Here is a 19,395-nt window from a genome sequence, read left to right on the forward strand (position 1 = left end):
GACTCACCCAAACACTACGTTTATGGCTGTCTCGGGAGTGGACCCGTTTTGTAAACCCACTCAGAAAAGATCAGACCAAATCTGACTTTAGAGATTTGAAGCCCCTCAATTTTCCTCCCTCTTTGGAGGTTTAATTAGAATAACTCCTTTCCCGCCCTTCTCCTAGCTCACCTCCAAACTCTAAAGGCAGCCCTTAAAATGTGTTGCGTCAGAACCCTAAGAGTGGAGGCCAGCTACCCGACCGGCTATATACATATTTTTATTGAGTTATAGTCAGTTTACAATGTTGTGTCAAATTCCAGTGTAGAGCACAATTTTTCAGTTATATATGAACATACATACATTGATTGTCACATTCTTTTTCACTGTGAGCCACCACAAGATCTTGTATATATTTCCCTGTGCTGCACAGTATAATCTTGTTTGTCTATTCTATATACACCTGTCAGTAGCTACAAATCTCAAACTCCTAGTCTGTCCCTTCCCACCCCTCCCCACTGGCAACCACAAGTTTATACTCTATGTCTGAGTCTGTTTCTGTTTTGTATTTATGTTCATTTGTCCCTTTCTTTCTTTCTTTTCTTTCTTTCTTTCTTTCTTTCTTTCTTTCTTTCTTTTTTTAGGTTCCACATGAGTGATCTCATATAGTGTTTTTTTTCTCTTTCTGGCTTACTTCACTAAGAATGACATACTCCAGGGACATCCATGTTGCTACAAATGGCGTTATGTTGTCATTTTTTATGGCTGAGTAGTATTCCATTGTATAAATATACCACATCTTCTTTATCCAGTCATCCCAACAGGCTATTTTCAATTCAAGGCTCTGAAGAGCCTGTTAAAAGCTTCCATATCTTCTGCTCTGCCTTTGTAAAAAGAAAGTAGACTTCAATTTCAGTTATCATGTAGGTTTATGAGTGAAACTGCATTTTTATTTACATTTATAAGTCCTTCTCTCTCCCTGCATTCTGGTTGGTGAATGGCTCACACTTGGACTCCGTGTAACTGTTGAGCGGGAGGAGGCAGGGATGTTGCAAAACCTTATCACATGGAAAAGCATGACCCAAATCTTTCCAGGTTTCATAATTTTGCTCTTGTGTCTCAAAGCACAGCCATCTCTCCTGGCGTGTTATGTGCTTTATATCCTGACATTCTGTTTGCTGCTTCTTGGCGTGAAGGGAGAGTGCCAGCGGGTGGCTCTGCAGAGGAAGGCTGGTGGCAGCTGTGGAGCGAGCCCTCCACTTCGCAGTGACACTGTGCCCAATTCCCAGGAGCCTCCTGGGACAAGCTGAGACTCCTCGGGACGTGGTTTGTGGCAGATGGGATGACAGGGAAGCCTGCCTGCCCCGCCCTGGGGACCCAGGCTGGCTTGAGTTCTAAAAACAAAGTGCAGGTGGTAAGGGCCCAGGCTGCGGCCCCCGTGTGGCCATGGCAAGTGATGCTGCCTGGGTGAGGCTGGGCACGGGAGGCACACAGGTGCCCCCAAGGAGTGAGCAGTGAGTCGGGGTGGAGGGACCGATTCCTCTGGAGCCAGCAAGGCTGTGGATCATAACAGTGACTACTGTTCTAGCATCAAAGACATGACACTATCAAAACCACGGTGGCTGAGAGTGGTACCAATATGCCGTGGCTGGAGACAGCGGGGCAACCAACATTTGTTTGCCGAAGAGATGTCGCTGTGTGCACCAGCTCAGTTTCACGGCTGGCTTCTCGTGGACAAGGTCTCCTGGAAAACCGCCGAGGCACTTACACAGCGTATTTCTGGGTCCATTCTCTTGCTCGTCTGTTGTACCTGGAAGGAAAAAGCAGAGGGGGTGACACCCTCATTCAGGACGGCTGCTTCCTTTCAATGTGGAGTAGAGGACAGAACGTAGAATGCAGCTGCTTCTGGTCAAATAACTAAGATGGGTAAGTGAAGTGAAGGCTGCCTGGAGCAGAAACACGTCATTCACGTGCTGAGTCCTGATGGCTCTTCTTAACTCCCTGCTGTGGAAGATTGAACAGTGCAGCACACCTCCTCCCTGCCTCTCTCTTGCCCTGCAACATGGATCCATGAGGATCAGGAAGAGAGAGCTTGGAGGTCAGCTTGGAATAGCCCCCGGCTGTCCAGCACGCAGACTCCAGGAGCATGGCCACCAGACTGAGTCAGTGCCCCCCGGGGCAGCCACGGGGCAGGTCTGGTGCCCACTGAGAGTCTGTGCCTTTTTTCCTCATGGTTGTGATGACGTCTGGTGCCATGACGCTGGAAGAGAGATTTGTAGACGGGAGGCAATGAAACAAAACACTTTTGGGACATCTGAAATACATCACCATAAATGCTGAAATTCATAAATACAGATTAAAATCTAGTCCACTGAAAAATCACTTTGCTGTCATGCAGGAAAACTCAGATGAGGAAATACTGAAATCTACAAAGGTTTCAAGAAATATATGAGTTGGAAAAACCATATTCCATTCTAATCTCTTCGGACAGAAGAGAAGTTATTAAATAAACTAACAGACTCACTGGAGATGTTCCTTTAGAAGCCAGTGATTTTCCCCCCACCCCACCCCTGTGCCAGAGCCGCTCCCGGGCCACTCCGGGTGCCCGGGCCCCTGCCACGCAGGGCCCTTCATCATGGAGCCATCAGCGCTCAGAGGCTGTCACACGGTGGGGAGTCCTGCCCTGTATCAGCTTCACCGACCAGAGTCAGCCCCTCCAGGCTGCAGCGCACACGGCTGTGTGTGGCCAAATGGGTGAGAATTCTACGATCCTGAGTCTGGCGACCAGTGTTTAACCAGAGACTCGGCAGTGAGGGTCTGTCAGTAAAGCAGCGACACGCTGCCCACCCCTCGGCCTCGACCGGCAAACTGACCCCAGCAGTGTTTCCCGCATCAACTGGCCTTGGCCTCACCCTGGGCACATCCGGGCAGACACCCCTTTATCTTGTGCTATAAATCATATAATTTAATCCAGAAGTTCCTTGCTGTCAGAGTCTTCTGCGTCCGTTCTTGGCTGACCACTGACTTTGTTGGCCTTGAGGGCAGGGTTGGCGAGGATCTTTTAAGGTCCAGGAGGGTGGACTGCTTCTAACTCCTTCTCCGTCCTCAGATCCTCAAAGGGTATGCTAATGAGAGAGTCAGGGGTCCGAGCTGAGGGCACACCCACTGCACGGGCTCAGCCAGGCAAGAAGATGCCCACGGGACCCTGGTTAGCCTGGAAGCGCCAGCCCAGGGCTGGATACTGCTGGGAGCTGCTGGGGGCAGCTAAGGCCCAAAGGCAATCTGAAGAGGATGCACATTTCTCTCTGTTGGCCTCGTAAGTGTGGGCTATCTCCGGCACCAGAGGATGGTCAGGGTTGGGGTCGCAGAGCAGGAAACGGATGGTTAAGAGAGCTGGGAAGAAAAGAAAAGGTGGGTCAGCTGCAGCCACAAGGCAGTGAGCGCCCCCCTCACTTTGAATTCTCTGTTTACAGGACAACTGTATTCCTTTCAACATCCCATGTACATTATTCTGAGGCCCCGATAGTCATGAACGTGGTCGCTTTGCGCATCTACCAGCCGGATGGCGATTTTATCCTGGGCCAGGCCCAGGCCCCTGTGCTCCGGGGCACCGACTCCCTGCTCTTGCAAAGCGCTGTCTCCACGCCATGGGCCTTTGTCATTTGGTCCCAGGGGCCCTGCTTACTATGAAATAAAATGGAACTCCAAACATTCTGGTGACCTGTCCAAGGTCACAGACTTGGAAATCCCAGGAAATGGGTAAAAGCAAGATTCTCAACTGAATGCACACAGGGCTGCCCTGCCCCGTCTCAGTCCTGCTCTGGACCTGCGAGGACCCCCCTGCCGGGGCAGCCATGCTGCTGGGACTTGGGGACCCAGGCAGATACGCAGATATGTCATTCATTCCTGGCTTTGCCCTGGACCCTCTGTACGACCCCAAACAAGTGTTACGCTTGCTTCCATGAGTCCAAGGCCCGACCACAGTCCCACGCAGGGGAGCTACGGATGGGATGGATGGTTTGTCTTTGTAAAGACATTTGAGCTTGGAGGCCGTGTCATGTGAGGGCTGGTGCCCTCCTTTGTTCCCACTCGAGTGCCACTCCCTGCCACTGGGGTTTCCTCTCCCTTTTTGGGCTTGGGGAGTGTCCTCAAAGGCACGTTGAAGCCGGAAGGCTGCAGCAGCCACTCCCGGTAGCCCTTCTCCTGGGCTGGGGCGGGCAGCAGGGCTCAGCTCAGAGAGGGGCAGGCGCCTGGGTGCAGAGTTGGCTCCGGGGTGCGTGAGTGGGGGACACAGCTCTGCCTCCCCGGGGATCTGCACCTGCCTGGTGCCTCGTGACCCCTGTCTGCTCCCTGAGGCCTCGCCCTCCACTCTGCTTGTTTCTTGGGCTCTGGGACCCTGTTTCTCTGGGGTTGCTGCCCACCCACTCCACTGACAGGATACCCACACCGTCTACACTCGAGGCCCAGTGTACACACAACCGTGTTCAGCCCATCTCAGCTGGGAATGAGTATCGTCATTCTTTAAGCCCAGTTTAGACTGGTTTCTTCAGCCTCATCCAGAGACGGAGCTCAGAGCACTGCTCGGGGGGAGGGAGGGGTCCCCCATGACCTGCAAGGCTCCGGAAGCAAGCCCTGTGTCTTGTCCCTTCAGGGCCGCTCACAATCCGCACCGGATGGAAGAATAAAAGAGGGGACAGAGAAGGTAATAGAGTATTTGCCTTTCTTATTTCTAGATAAGAAGTATAAATAGGGTCAATGTTTTCTTCCTGCACCCACGTGACAGTCTGGCTGGAGCATCCCACGGCAACTGACCCATGGGGATGCGCTGGGGGCAGGGAGAGTGTCACCTTGGAGTCTTCCCTGACAGGCTGTGACTGCGGGCTGTGGGAAGCTGCCTGCTCTCCGCGAGCCTGCCTGCCTTTCCTCCCGGGAGCGTGGGGGTAGAGGGCCATGTCAGAGCCGAGCTCACACTGCCAGTGCTGGGGACCACTGGGACCCCAGGCTGTCAAGGCAGATGCTGCTGCCGCTGCTGATGTTGGGGTGATAAAGTTTGGTTGTGAAGGCAACCTGCAGAGATGGGAGACCTCAAGTCAGACCGACCAGAGGGACGTTCTAGACAGGATCTGTCTGGAAAATGAGCCAAGCAAGGCAGAAGTGACCGCTGGGCCATTCTGTCAGAGCAGGCAGATGGCTAGAGATGAGCAGAGAAAGGGGGACGCAGGCCACATGGCAGGAACTGGGCAGAAAGGAGGGGCACAGGCCAAATGCAGGAAACCACACATCATGTGAGCACCAGGGGTCCCTGGGCAGAGAAAGAAAAGCAGGAACCTCTGGGCTAATAAGGGATCACAGCTTTTGGCCTGGAGACCAGCAAAGAAAGGAGAAAAGGCAGGAATTTCCAGTGTCCAAATGTAACCTTTTGCTCATTCTGCCCTCATTTCAATAAAATTAGCCTTGCAGATCAGAAACCCCCATCATGCGCCGATGCCGGGACACTTCTGATCCAGACTAAATAAGGACAAAAATCCGTCCTCCCGTCGGGAAGGTGGAGCTGGGGTGATAATCAGGAAATACGACCCCAAACCCTTCCCTCCTCAATGAATATTCTGCCCATTCATTTTTACACCCTGTGTAATTAACTTGCCAAAGAAACTCAGGGCAGCTGCTCACCTGAGTCTGCCCGCTCCCCCCTTGAGAGCGTCCTATCCATCCTTTAATAAATCCTCACCTTACTTTTTTTAACCACTATGTCTTGTCTCTGAATTCTTTCTGGGACGGGACAAGAACCTGGAACACCGGTTGCATCTACTGGCAACACTTGGGCAATTGGGGATCCTGAAAATGCCCAACAGACATACAGGATGACATCCTATCTGTTATTTCAGGAAAGATCTTCAGCAGCTTATGAGCTAATGAAGGAGACAAGATGGAAAAGCACTGCTTTTTAAGATACAGCAACATCCCTCAACAGGGAAAGGGGAGGGGTGGGTAGATTCGAGACCATGAAACACACTTTTTCCACCAACCCCCCTGGAACAGCAGGGAACTCAAATTCCGCAGTTATCTCAGCATCTCCCTCTCTGTGCATCACACCCCAGTCTCCCCTGCAGACATAGAGTACAGACTTGTGGTTGCCAAGGGGGCGGGGGGTGGGAAGGGACAGACGGGGAGTTTGAAATTTGTAGAGGTGTATATAAAATAGATAAACAAGATTATCCTGTAGAGCCCAGGGAAATATATTCAAGATCTTGTGGTGGCTCACGGTGAAAAAATTATGTGACAATGAATATATGTATGTTCATGTAGAACTGAAAAATTGTGCTCTACGCTGGAATTTGACCCAACATTGTAAAATGACTATAACTCAATAAAAAAATGTTAAAAAACAAAAACTGAGGCATGAGTGGCCTCAGGGGGCAAAGCCTGGGAACAGCTGTAGCTGGGAAGCCCAGAGAGGCTTCTCCCTGCAGCTCAGATACAATGTGGACACAGGGGTTAAGGGTCGGATTCAAACTAAGCCATCGAGGCCAACCTCAGGGCAGTAAGACACGTCGCAAACCCTGAGATAGGACTTCTGCCCAAGTCTTGCCAAGATGCAAAAGCTTAGTTCAAGCCTGAGAAAACACGTCCCCAAATGCGGGACCGTTGACAGTTTACCTCTTGAGAGCATCACGGGTGTGGAAGACCAGGGACACGGAGGCGTGTTACAGACTGGAGCTGGAAGAGGCAGGAGAGTCAGTGCCGCCGGGGTCCCGGAACAGAAGGGAGACAGCAGGGAAAACTGGTGAGAAAGTAAGGCTGGCAGCTTCGTTCAGAGCATCGTGGCCAGCGCTCATCTCCTGGATTTGCCAACTGTTCTGATGTTGACTTCAGGGAAAGTTGGACAAGGGACATGTAGAAACTCTGTATTATTTTTGTAACTTTTCTCTAAGTCTAAAACTCATTCCAAACAAGAAATTAAAAAAAAAATAGGCTGACATCTCTGGGTTCAAGTCCCACCCTCCGCGGCGAGCCGTGCCATTTTCAGGAAATGATGTGCTGGCTCAAAGCCTGTTTCCTCATTCATAACTGGAACTGACCATTTTATTTAAAAAATGGAAATAAAAGTATATATTGGTGTATGAAGGAAAAGACCCCAGAGAAATGCATACTGGGGCTGTCAGCTGTCTGGGGGTCTTCTCCGGGGGTAGGTTTACAAGGAGACTGATTCCCCCCGGCATGTTAGTTAGTTCTCCAAGCGTTCTAATTTTAAAGCAATCAATTTTATCCGTTTTTCAATCAGAAAAATATGTTAGAAGTGACGTGACTCACACACACACCACTGCTGTGTGACCGCATCTGACCGGCAGCGTGTCCTGCTGGCCCCCCCTTGGAACACCCCGGAGCCTGCCTCTCCTCCCCACCCCCGTGCACCTGCCCCCAGCCAGCCTCTCCGCCTCATCACGGCAGAGCAGTCGACCCCCGTGCCATGGGCCAGCCCTCTGGCCTCCTCCCAACCCCCAAACACGGACTTGCTCCCCAGTTCCCTGTGACCCCGGCCCCCATGCTCAGGGTGATGCCCCTGCCACCCGCCCCCACTGTCCTGTCCCAGTTTCCTGCTCTGTGCTTCCCCTCAGCACCGACCAGCGCTGACACTCAGCATCTCCCCCACAGGACTGTGAGTGTCACGGGGACAGGACTACTCTGGGTGCAGGAAGGTGCCAGGGTCCTAGACCAGTGCATCTCCACCTACGGACATGGAGGGCCATCCCGTGCCACTCAGGGTGCCGAGCAGCATTCCTGGTCTCCAGGCACGTCGCTCCCACCTCAGGTTTTAACACCCCCAGTGTCCCTGGGGCAGGGCCCTAGAAGCCCTGTTCTAGACTGAAAGGGATTGCAGAGAAGGGAACGGAAGCCTGGGACACGTCCCCACTCAGCCACCTCACAAGGAGCGCTCACCACGCCTGGGCCTTGCTCGCAACAGGAATTGATTCTGAAAGTCCAGAGTTTAACTCCTGGGAGGCTGTCCTCCGGGAGGTGGGTGAGGGCCCTTGGGAGAAGCCCCCACGTGCAGCTGTCTGCACCAGAGACGTCACCACACGCTGTCCCCATCCCCTGTCCTCACCTGTAGGGAAGCGGGTGGTCAGGGAGAAACCCCTCCTTGGTGAGGACTGCCGCTCTGCAGGAGCGAGACGGGGAAAGCAGGTTAGCACTTTGCTCAACAGCAAAGCGAGGGTGCGCCCATCATGACGGTGGCCTGCCCGTGGACCCCTGCAAGACACGAGCGAGACGGGATGGAAGAGCCTGCCCAGCAAACACGCGTCTCCACCAAGAAGGGGCTGCTCTGCGCAGAAGGCACCGTCCACACGAGCCTTCCCTCGCTGCTGACGCCAAGCGCAAGTTCAGGGGCGGGGTGGGGGTGGGGGTCCTGAGCACGCAGAGGGCTGGCTGCAGGGATCCCCACCCCAGGCTCAGCGGGCGGAGATTTTCCTGGGGCTTCATCACATCAGCAGGGCTGGCTAATAGACTCCCCGCGTGGTTGGTCTCAGTCTCCAGCTCCTTCAGGCATGACCCACAGCCCTGACCTCAAACCACGTGGCTGGTCCCTCTAGCGCGGCCAGCCTCCACCCACAATCACAGTGCCAATGTGAGTCAAAGCGTTTGGGTAAACAGACAGCCCCATCAGGCAGGCCAGCCTAGAGGCCACCTCCCACGGGCTGGGGACAAACAGCAGGTCTGCTATGGACAAGATTGAATTCTTTACTACTCAGGTGCCAGTGAACGACAGCTGGGTCTTCTCTGCATAGAGCTCCGCCTTCGGTGGGCTGTAGCCACTTCCCACGTCATTTTATAAACCTCTCTTCTCCCTGGTTCTGCTTGGGTCACGCTGAAGTCCTCTCCAAAGGCGCTTTTTCAGGAGCCAGTCAGTGCCCGTGGCCCTGGGGCTTCAACGCAGCCACTCTCCATCTGTGTCCCCTCCCACGTCTCCCCAGGCAGCGCCCTGTGCTCCAGGGACGAGGTGACACAGCCAAGACCAGCCCCTCTCGTCCTCCCCTCCCAGGTCCCCACCTCTGGTGGTCAGGCCAGGTGCCGTCGTTGCGGGTGAGAGGCTTCTCTTGTTACACATCACTTCTGCTGCCCTCTCTGGTGTCTGAGGCTTCTTGCGTTGCTCTGTCCATCCCTGGAAAGGCTCCAGTCCACTCAGTAAGGCTGGCCACTGACTTACCTCCAAGGCTTCCATCAGAGTTGACTCCAGTCTTTGTGGAAAGCGTCTCTCTGCCCACCCGAGAGGGCTGCTGAGAGCATTTGGTGGGGGGGTGTCTGTCATTCTATAGGGAATTCTGCCTCATGCATCCACGATGGGGGTGGATTTGCCCAAGATTTCAGACCTCCTGGTTCTGGCCTGGGTTTCCTGCCACCTGTTCAAATATCTCACAGACTCTACCCTTGACAGCAGGACAGGAAACCGCCAAGGCCTGAGGAGGGGAAGCAAGTGAAGGGACTAAAGAAAAGGATTTCCCCAAACCCTGAGACGTGCCCGAGACGGCAGTCCATGACCGTTTCCAGAAATGCTACTGGAGACAACGGCTCTACCTACAGTGAGGCTGCCGGAGCCAATGGAAAGGTCACTTTGTCTTCTTTGGGCTGTTTTCTTTCCAACTCATGCTAATCATCGGCTCGTAGGTGTATTTTCGGCTGGTCATATTATAGACTGGAGTCCCTTATTAAATAAAGGGACTTGATAATTGACATATTGGAGGACAGGAGCCCATGGGGAGGGGTGGGTAACGCAACTGGCTCTTTCTAGTGAACAGGCTGGGACCCTCTGGTCCCATTCACTTTAACCCCTGAGCTCTGCTGAGGGGCTGAGCAGGGGTTGGGGCACAGTCAGGAGAGAAGTCCCAAAAGAGAGGAAGAGAAAGGGCATTGCAGAGGGATGCTGGAAAGCGGCTGTTTGCCTGCAGGGGAGACGTGACACGGTCCCAAAAGGTTAGCCAGTTTGCAAGGCGGTACAAACCCCATCAAGACTGAGGGACTGAGTACAGAGGGTGGCCAGCCTGTCTGATAAGGTCAGCCGCCTCCCAGCCCAGGGCTGAGACTCACGCTCAGCGTGAGAGGGCGTGCGGGGCAGAGAAGCACCCAGGGGCATCTTTAGAGGCTGGATCAGTACCAGTGCAATCTGACCCGTGTCCTTGGTTTGCCATCATCTTAAGAAACAGGTAAGAAAGGAAAATATACTTCTGAGACCTGGGATGCTGGAAGGACAACACAGAGCAGGTAACAGGCAGGGCCGGGAAACAGTGAAGCTGGGGTCACACTTGTTCATTAAACTCTGCACATGCAGCGGGAATCACTTCTGCTCTGCTCTGCACAAATTATTTAAACTCTCACATAAAGCTTTCGGAAGCCTTCATTTAAAAAAATTTTTAAAAATTGAATTGTAGTCAATTTACAACGTTGTGTCAATATCTGGTGCACAGCACAGTGCTTCAGTCATACATGAACATACATATATTCATTTTCATATTCTATTTCACCGTGAGCCACTACAAGATATTGAATATAGTTCCCTGTGCTCTACAGTATGAACTTGTTTATCTGTTTTATATATACCTGTCAGTATCTGCAAATCTCAAACTCCTAGTTTATCCCTTCCCACTCCCCTTCCCCCTGGTAACCATAAGTTTGTCTATGAGTCAGTTTTTGTTTTGTAAGTAAGTTCATTTATCTTTTTTTTTTTTTTTGATTCCACATATAAATGATCTTATATGGTATTTTCCTTTCTCTTTTTGGCTTACTTCACTTAAAAAGACATTCTCCAGGGCCATCCATGTAGCTCCAAATGGCGTTATTTTATTCTTTTTCATGGCTGAGTAGTATTCCATTGTATAAATATACCACAGCTTCTTTATCCAGTCATCTGTTGATGGACATTTAGGCTGTTTCCATGTCTTGGCTATTGTAAATAGTGCTGCTATGAACATTGGGGTGCAGGTGTCTTTTTGAATTAAGGTTCCCTTTGTATATATGCCCAGGAGTGGGATTGTTGGATCATATGGTAAGTCTATTTTCAGTTTTTTGAGGAATCTCCAGACTGTTTTCCATAATGGCTGCAGCAAACTGCATTCCCACCGACAGTGCAGGAGGGTGGAACCCTTCATTTTCAGTGGCTCCATCTGTCCACCACCTCTAAAGCCTCAGCCCACAGGACATGCAGGCACACAGACAAATGACACCACTTTCTTGGTTTTTTTTCCCAGCTTCATGATTTTTTTTTTTTGGTATTTTAACATAATAAAAAAGTTTAAAAAACATAGCATGAAATATGTCATCTTAGCCATTTTTAAGTGTATAGGTCAGTGGCATTAAGTGCATTCACCATGTTGTGCAACCACCACCATGACCCATTTCTAAAACTTTTACATCACTCCAGAAAGAAATTCTGAACCATGAAATAATTCCCCATTTCTACCTCCCCTCAGCATCTATGAACCTCTACTCTACTCTCTGTCTCTATGAATTTGCCTTGCCTAGATATTTCATATCAATGGAATCATACAGTATTCATCTTTTTGTTTCTGCCTTATGTCACTCAGCATGTTTTCAAGCCTCACCCACATTACAGCACGTACCAGACCTTCATTCCCTTTTCTGGCTAAATAACGTGCACTTGTATGTAGACACCACACTTTGCTTACTCATTTACCTGTTGACGGGCCTCTGGGCACCTCTAGGGGATTGTAAATAGTGGTGCAATGAACACTGGTGTACAAGTTCTGTTTGAGTCCCTGTTTTTAATTCTCTGCTGTCCTTGTGTTGCCGGTGGATGTAACCAGTGTTCCAGGTTCTTGTACCGTCCTGGAAAGAATTCAGAGATAAGACGCAGTGGTTAAAAAAGTCAAGTGGGGATTTATTACGAGGTGGACAGCACCCTCTCAGGGGAGAGCGGGCAGGCTCAGGTGAGCAGCTGCCCTGGGTTTCTTTGGCAAGTTGGTTACATAGGGTGTAAAAATGAATGGGCAGAATATTCATTGGGGAGGAAGGGTTTGGGGTCATATTCCCTGATTTTCATCCCAGCTCCACCTTTCTGAAGGGAGGTGGGATTTTTGTCCTTATTTAGTCTGGATCAGAAGTGTCATGGTGTCGATGCATGATGGGTACATCCGATCTGCAAGGCTAATTTTATTGAAATGAGGGCATGATGAGCAAAATGTTACATTCGGACACTGGAGAGTCCTGCCTTTTCTCACCTTTCTTTGTCTCCAGGCCACTCATCACCTCAAAAAGTGTGATCCCTTATCAGCCCAGAGGTTCCTGCTTTTATTTCTCTGCCCAGGGACCCCTGGTGCTCACATGATGTGTGGTTTCCTGCATTTGGCCTGTGCCCCTCCTTTCTGCCCAGTTCCTGCCGCGTGGTCTGTGTCCCCCTTTCTCTGCTCATGGCTAACCATCTGCCTGCTCTAACACTTGAAGGGCACCACCCCTCTTTGTCACCCAGTCTCTCCCTTCCCTACCTGTTCTCCCTTCGACTGTAGCGACCGCAGCCTCACAGTAAAGGATGAGTGTCCTCGAGCCTAAGATGCTGAGAAAGTGGAAGTGAAGTGGGAGAGAGGAGTATGGATTTGGGGAACCCAGGTGTTAGGCAGCCTGGCCTGTGGCCATCGGCCACAGAGGGTGGCAGTGGGCTAGCCACGCTGCTTTTTCAGGCTCCCCTGGGGAAGGGCAGACGTGGGGGAAAACTATGGGCACCGCTCCTCCCCTTTGCAGAGGCAGAGAGCCAGCCCCCCTGCCCTGCGCCAGCCCTCCAGTTCTGCCAAGTGCAGCCGCAGCAGGTCGATGACTCACTTCATGACCATTTTTCACACCAACTCCCCAAGTTTCAGTTCATCAGAGGCATTTTCCAGAAGCCCACATGCCTCGGGACAAGACGGCTTTCTTGCCCTCCCCTGCCGGGTACTGACTGGGAGGTGGTAACTTCTGGCAGCATCTTGCCTATGATCTCAATGTGTCTATTGAAGAAGCAGTTCACGAGCAAATGAAGAGAAAACATGACAGGTTTTCTTAAAAAAAACAAACCGAAACAAAACCGATGAGCTGATAAATTTGGGGGTCTTGATTGCAGGGCGCCTGGGATCCGGTGCCCTGAAACGCATTTACAATCCTCTCCCACAGGTCCTGCGGAGCACGGGGCGGGACAGTCCCTCTGCAAGTCACTTAATTCCTGGAACACAGGACAGTGAGCTCAGGGCGGCTGTGTGAACTGGGGGTGCTGCTCCGCATCCCACACTTCCGACCAGAAGTGCCTTCTCCTGGTAGGAGGGGCTCCCACACCTCAGGAAAACAGGTGACCCACAGTGTCCTTGAAAACTAGGGTCTGCTCGTGGCTGTGAAAACACACTGGAAGAAGGTATTATCATTTCCATCTTATAAGTTAGAAAATTGAGACATAAAGAGGGTAAGCTACTTACCCAAGGTCACAGAGCTGCAGGCGGGCAGAGCAAGGAGTCTCCTGTGTCTCCCAGGTGGAGAAGGCAGGGGCTGGGGGCGCTGGGTTCTAGCTCTGGCTTCCAGATTTAATGCCTGGAACACTCAGCCCGGAGGAAGTGCCCAGTTAAGGACAGGGCTCCTGTTTCTCAATCTTCCTACCTCCGCTATGGCCCTACTGACCACTGGTTGTACGGGAACCCTAGGGCTCTGCGTGGAAGATTAAGGGCATGTGAGTTAGTCTAGCGCGGCCACCTGGTGTACCGATGGGGGAAAGTAATTATGTCATAACTAGACTCCTTTAATGGAATACCAACTTCTGGACACAATCCCCAAAACTTAGCCTAGCCCAGGGCATACCAGGGCATCTGCTGGTACTTCCCCTCTCCCCAGGTTCCAGAGCTGGGTAAACTTCTTGGGGTTTCCAGACAAGTTCTAAAGGGAAGAAAGGATGCACAATGAATGGTCCATCAGGTGACACATAAATTCCTCAGAGGATCGCAAAGCCCAGGGTCCGAGGCACACACATGAAGTTCAAACCTGGGTGATGACCGTCCCCCTTCCCTGCACGAAGCCTGAAACTGAGCTCATCCACTAAGCCCCTCCTGACTCTGCCTTATAATCTCCCGGCGGGCTGATCATTCCAGTAACTCCTGCCCCTCCGGCCATCCTGAACTTAACCCACCTATGCACAAATACAATTGGCCATCGTGGGGATATTTATACCCCAGAAGCCAGCAAGTGTTGCCAAATCAAAGCCATGCTTTACCCCAGAGGGTTGGTTTTTAAACACCTACCAGTACAGCACTGATCAGTTCTTAGCTTGTATCTAATGTATCTAAATAGGTTGCATTTGGTGAGTACTCGTTACCCGGCATTACTAGCTGTGACAGTAGAAATGAGCTTGGGGAACAACTAAGGTCACATGAGGGGACCAGAGGACAGAGAACAGTTCCCTTCCTGCTTGCCCCTGGGCACCTCCCCTACCACCCTGTGGGGGACTGTTCACGCCTTCTGTGATGCTGTGTGGAAAGGCTGTTGAGGCAAGTCCTGGACAGACCACACGAGCAGTTGGGGGCAGGAAAAGCCGCATTACAGGCCAGTTCCTCAGCTCACTGGGTCTCTCCACACCTCTACGCCCTTGCACGAGCCGTTCCCTGTCCCCAGAATGCATGTACCTCGTTAGGGGTGCGATCAATGGCCACTGAGATTTAAAGACTCCTGGAGGCCCAGAAGTGGGTCTCAGTTGACAGACTCCACACAGCACCAAGGAGTTTCAAATGCTAACTGGCGTTTCAAGGGAGAACAGTGTGATCAAAAAGAAATTAGTCCACTCACATATTGCCTTCCTCTGCTTTCCTAGCAGAGGCTGGAAGATCCGGGGCTGAGCCCCAGCTCTGTCGCTGGGAAAATCTCTGTGACCTCTTTGGGCCTCAGTACAATTACCTGTTAAACTGTAACCGTAACGCCTGCCTGCCAACTGGCCAGAACTCATGTTTGGCTGGAAGTTTCGTGATGTGTTTACCGAACACAAGGTGCCCAGGAAGGAATCAAGGGTGACAGTGCGTGGAGGATGCGGTCATTAGCATCACAAAAAGAATGAGGAAGGACAGAAAACAGCCAGCACTAGAAAAATACAGGGGACACTAACTAACAACACTGTCCTGGTCAGCCCCGGGACAGGACGCGACGGGAACTAGATGGCTGGGGACAGAAATGGATGGGGGGCTTGTCCGTGTAGAATCTTTCGCAATTTTTCAATTTTGTAATTTATGAATTGTATTACCTATTCAATAAGTAAATATTTCATTAATTATAAGGGACTATGCAGGTTCAAATTGTGTAATAATTGTTATAAATAACAATTATGATAAAGGTGAATCCTGAAAAGGGGAAAGAAGGTGGAAGCAGAGAGAATTACCAGAGGAAAACAGTTAAGCAAGCTACAGTACTCAGCTGTTTCACTGAATCCAAGATCTTGTTCAATGTTAGACACAATTTTTATTATACGTACAACTAAGAAAGAAAATATGCTGGTAATTAAACTAAGGCCAAATGCATTCTTTACACTGAAAACTTTTAATTTAAATTCACTTTAAAATTAGTTAAGCTCACTCGGGCATAAGTTTTTTGTTTGTTTTTTTAAATCAAGTATCACTCATGCATACCAAAAAAAAAAAAAAAAAAGAAGTGAAATAAACACATTGGGTCTTCTGTTCAGAGTCCATGCAACAGTGATGTGGCTATTCTTGAAGACTCCTTCACTACTGTTTCTGGAGTTTTCTCCCAAGCCACTGATGCTCATTTTGCAAAGACCCATGATCCACAATCTCTTTGCACAAACCCCAGCAAGCAAAGGTGATCCGGTCTCACTGACTCAAGGGTACACAGTGCTTTCTGCGGTCTCTGAAGCATTTGGTTAGCTTGGCATGAAAAAGAGAGAACTGTAGTGCTTTCGCCAACAACGTTTATTCCATTAACATAAAAGTTACTCCCCGCTCTTCTGTTTCTGTGCCTGTGCTCACAAAAGCTTTTAATTTCAGTGTTAAATCACAGTATCTTTTTTTTTAATTTTATATTTAACAGCTTTCTTTCTTTCTTTTCTTTCTTTCTCTTTTTCTTTCTTTCTTTCTTTCTTTCTTTCTTTCTTTCTTTCTTTCTTTCTTTCTTTCTTTCTCTCTCTCTCTTTCTCTTTCTTTCTTTCTCTCTTTCTTTCTTTCTTTCTTTCTTTCTTTCTTTCCTTTCTTTCTTTCTTTCTTTCTTTCTTTCTTTCTTTCTTTCTTTCCTTTCTTTCTTTCTTTCTTTCTTTCATCACAGTATGTTTTTGAAGGCATTTTTAAAGCAGTTGAACTCAACACACCGATAATGCACTTAACCTCTGTAATACGCACCTGGCTCACGCAAACCTAGTGACACTAAGTCACAACTGCCGCCTGGCTGACAGCCATTTTAAGAAACATACCAATTTCAGAGATGCGAAAAAATGTTCATCTTAAGAGTAGGTTAAATACCCTTTCATCTGTACTTTCCTGATTTTCCAAGTTCTCTGTAAAGAACAATTAACATTTATAATCAGAAAAAAAGTTGACTGAACTTGTTTTGGAAAGCTGAATCAATTATGCAATCACTCAGAATTATAGTTTCTAAGCACTACAGAGTAACAGGAGTAAAATGTCATGAAACAACATTAAGGAAAAGGGGAGAAAAGGCAGAATATAAAAAAATCTGATCTATCACGTGACTATGATCATCAGAAACACACATTCACATGGAAGAGACTGGAATGAAAGCTACCAAAATGTTAACCACAATTTCCTCGTGGGGATATAGATGACTTCTTTGAAAATTGCATTTTGCGGGTATTTTCCAAATTTTCTCTGAAGATATATATTACTTTAAAAAGCACAAAAAAAATTGCTGTAAACGTAAATGTAACGCTGTCACATAAACCCCTGTCCCTGCTGAAGGCATTTAGAAGTGTTACAGACACACATTCGTAGTTTTAAAATGTGAATTCTTGTTTAATTGAAGGAAATACTTGATCAATAAAGTGAAAGTTCATGCATACGTACTCAACTCTCTAGAAGCAGCTTTTTAAAAAGGCATGGAGTTGGCTGGCAAGGGCTGTGGGTTGGGAGCTAAGGGCACGGTGAGCCCAAGGCCCCCTCTGGACCAGGCCTCAAGCTGCCAGCATCCACTCCCCTCCCTCTGTCCTGAGGAGCTTCTGGCCAGTTCCAGGCCCTCAGGACAGGCAGACTCACCCTCAGCTCCAGGCCTAAGGGCAGCCACACTCCTTACTATTCACTGGTTCATGAATGTGACTTGATTCATAACAAGGGGCAAAGGGGAAAAAAAAAATGACTCGCTGGGCTGAGAACTTCTGGAAGCCAGTGCCCCCCAGCCTCCCAGGCCGTGTCCAGTGGGCAGCGGGACCCACAGCTGCTGGGTACAGGCTCTCACAAAAAAAGGGCAGTCACTCCCCACGTCCTGCGGACCTCCAATTCTGTGAGCAAGGGCGTCCTAAATCATCCCACTGGTGCCTTCCGTGGGCTTGACACTTTTCAAGTTGTGTTGTTTCTTCCAGGTCTTGATATAGAATGTGCAGAGTCCTCGTGCAAAATAAAAATGCAGGGTTTCCTGTTCAATTAATCAAGAATTTCAAGACGGTCACCGCAGAGCATTAAACCAAGGGCAGGGCCCTTCACAGCCGGGGGCCCAGTGAGACTGGATGAGTCACATACTGGTGAAGCCAGCTCTGGTTTCTCCCTTACTGGTTAGTATCAAGGAAGGCTCTCCCTTGGCCTTATGACTTCAGTCACCTCCTATCAATGGTTGCCATGCCATCCTCAAGGTCCCAACTTGTTTCTCCTACTTGTCCCTTCTGTAAATCTTATCAGCCTACATGTTCCAAAGTGCAGGTTCAAACCTGCACTGCTTATCTCCCCGACCCGGCTCCCTGGCCTCAAACGTCTGATTCCCCGTCACAGGCAGTGACACTACCCACCACCCAGTTACCCATCTCGTGCACCTCCCTCTCTCACTCTCACCGCATGTTCTTCCTCAAGTCCTGTCGCTTCTACCCCTGCCATAGCACCCCAGCACGGTGCTCGCCTTAGTATCAAAGGCACGAACCTTTGATGAGTTTCACAACACTCTCTACTCTCCCTTTGTCCCAGTCTCTAGCCCACTCCAGGCCACATCAGAGCCAGAAGGCTCTTTTTACGGCACAGATCTAAGCACGTCATTCACCTGCCTCCAAGTCCTAGGATGACAGATGACCCCTTTTAGAGACTACTGTGCCAGAAACATTCTTTTTTTTTTTTTTTTTTGAGAGCTATTCATCTTAAGAGATCTTGTAATTCCACCTCTGGCAATCAAACCTCACTGAACAATGATGCTCATCACAGCATTACTCACTTTATATAAAATTTAGAATATCAGTAGCAGTTAACTCATATTGGGTGCTCGGTGTCTGCCAAGCACGTACTAAACATGTTCTCATCCAAATCCTAAAAGAAGTCTATAAACACATAGGACACGCAGGCTGGGAATGACTGCCTTGCCTACGGTCACTCTAAGTTACTGGCTGACAGCGATTTTAAGAAACATTTCAATTTCAGAGATGTGAAAAAATGTTCATCTTAAGAGTAGGTGAAATACGGTTTTATCTATACTTTCCTGACTTTCTAAGTTCTCTGTAAAGAACAATTAACATTTATAATCAGAAAAAAGTTGACTACACTTTTTTTTGGGACCACCCAGGGTCCCTGTGACCCACGCGTTTATTCCTCACAGGTAATGATTAAATAACTGACTGCTCATGTACTTAATGGAATGCTACCGTTCAAAATTAGTTACGAATACTATTTCACAATACGAAAAGTGCTCACGTTTAATGCTACGTGAAAAAGCGGGATGCGAAATACAGTATAACTTCTTTTTAAGTACAGGGGAGACTGGGAGCAGGTGCGCGGGAACGTCAACAAGTGGTAATACGGTAGACCTGAAAACACTTTTTCTGTCTTCTGCCGTTGTGCGTTTTCCAAATTCTAGTTAATACGATAAACGCCTACAGGACTGCCAATTACCCGCAGAATGAAAAAGCGGTGCCCGCACTGGGCCCTAAGGCGCGCCCCGGCCCCGCCACGTCCGGTCCCCGCCCCCGCGGGGCTCCTACCCAGCCCCAGGCGCCCGCACCACGTCTCCCCGCGCTCCCGACACTCCGCAGGGGCTCGCCCTCCTCCCGCTGCGGCCCGGAGCCCGATCCAGCGCCAGGCGCCCAGCGAAGGCGCCGCAGCCGCCGCCCCGCCCCCACAGCCCCTTGTGACGCAGCCCCGCCCCGCGCGCCGTTTGTCTCACGTGACGCCGCCCCGCCCCCCACAGTCCCACGTGACGCCGCCCCGCCCCGCGCGCCGTGCGCTTTTAAGGCCGCCAGGGCGGCTCTTCCGCCTC

General features: G+C 50.0%; 1 long non-coding RNA gene across 1 annotated transcript; it reads right to left on the reverse strand.

Moving 5' to 3' along the window:
• Nucleotides 1-641: 641 nt before the first annotated feature.
• On the reverse strand, nucleotides 642-19,091 carry LOC123612777 (uncharacterized). Its single transcript, XR_012504364.1, has 4 exons — nucleotides 12,474-19,091; nucleotides 11,666-11,817; nucleotides 8,084-8,229; nucleotides 642-3,372 (listed from the first exon to the last, which is right to left on the reverse strand). It is a non-coding gene; the product is annotated as an uncharacterized LOC123612777 (long non-coding RNA).
• Nucleotides 19,092-19,395: the final 304 nt, after the last annotated feature.

The sequence above is a fragment of the Camelus bactrianus genome, chromosome 36, assembly GCF_048773025.1.
Source record: "Camelus bactrianus isolate YW-2024 breed Bactrian camel chromosome 36, ASM4877302v1, whole genome shotgun sequence".
In the NCBI taxonomy this organism is placed as follows: Eukaryota; Metazoa; Chordata; class Mammalia; order Artiodactyla; family Camelidae; genus Camelus; species Camelus bactrianus.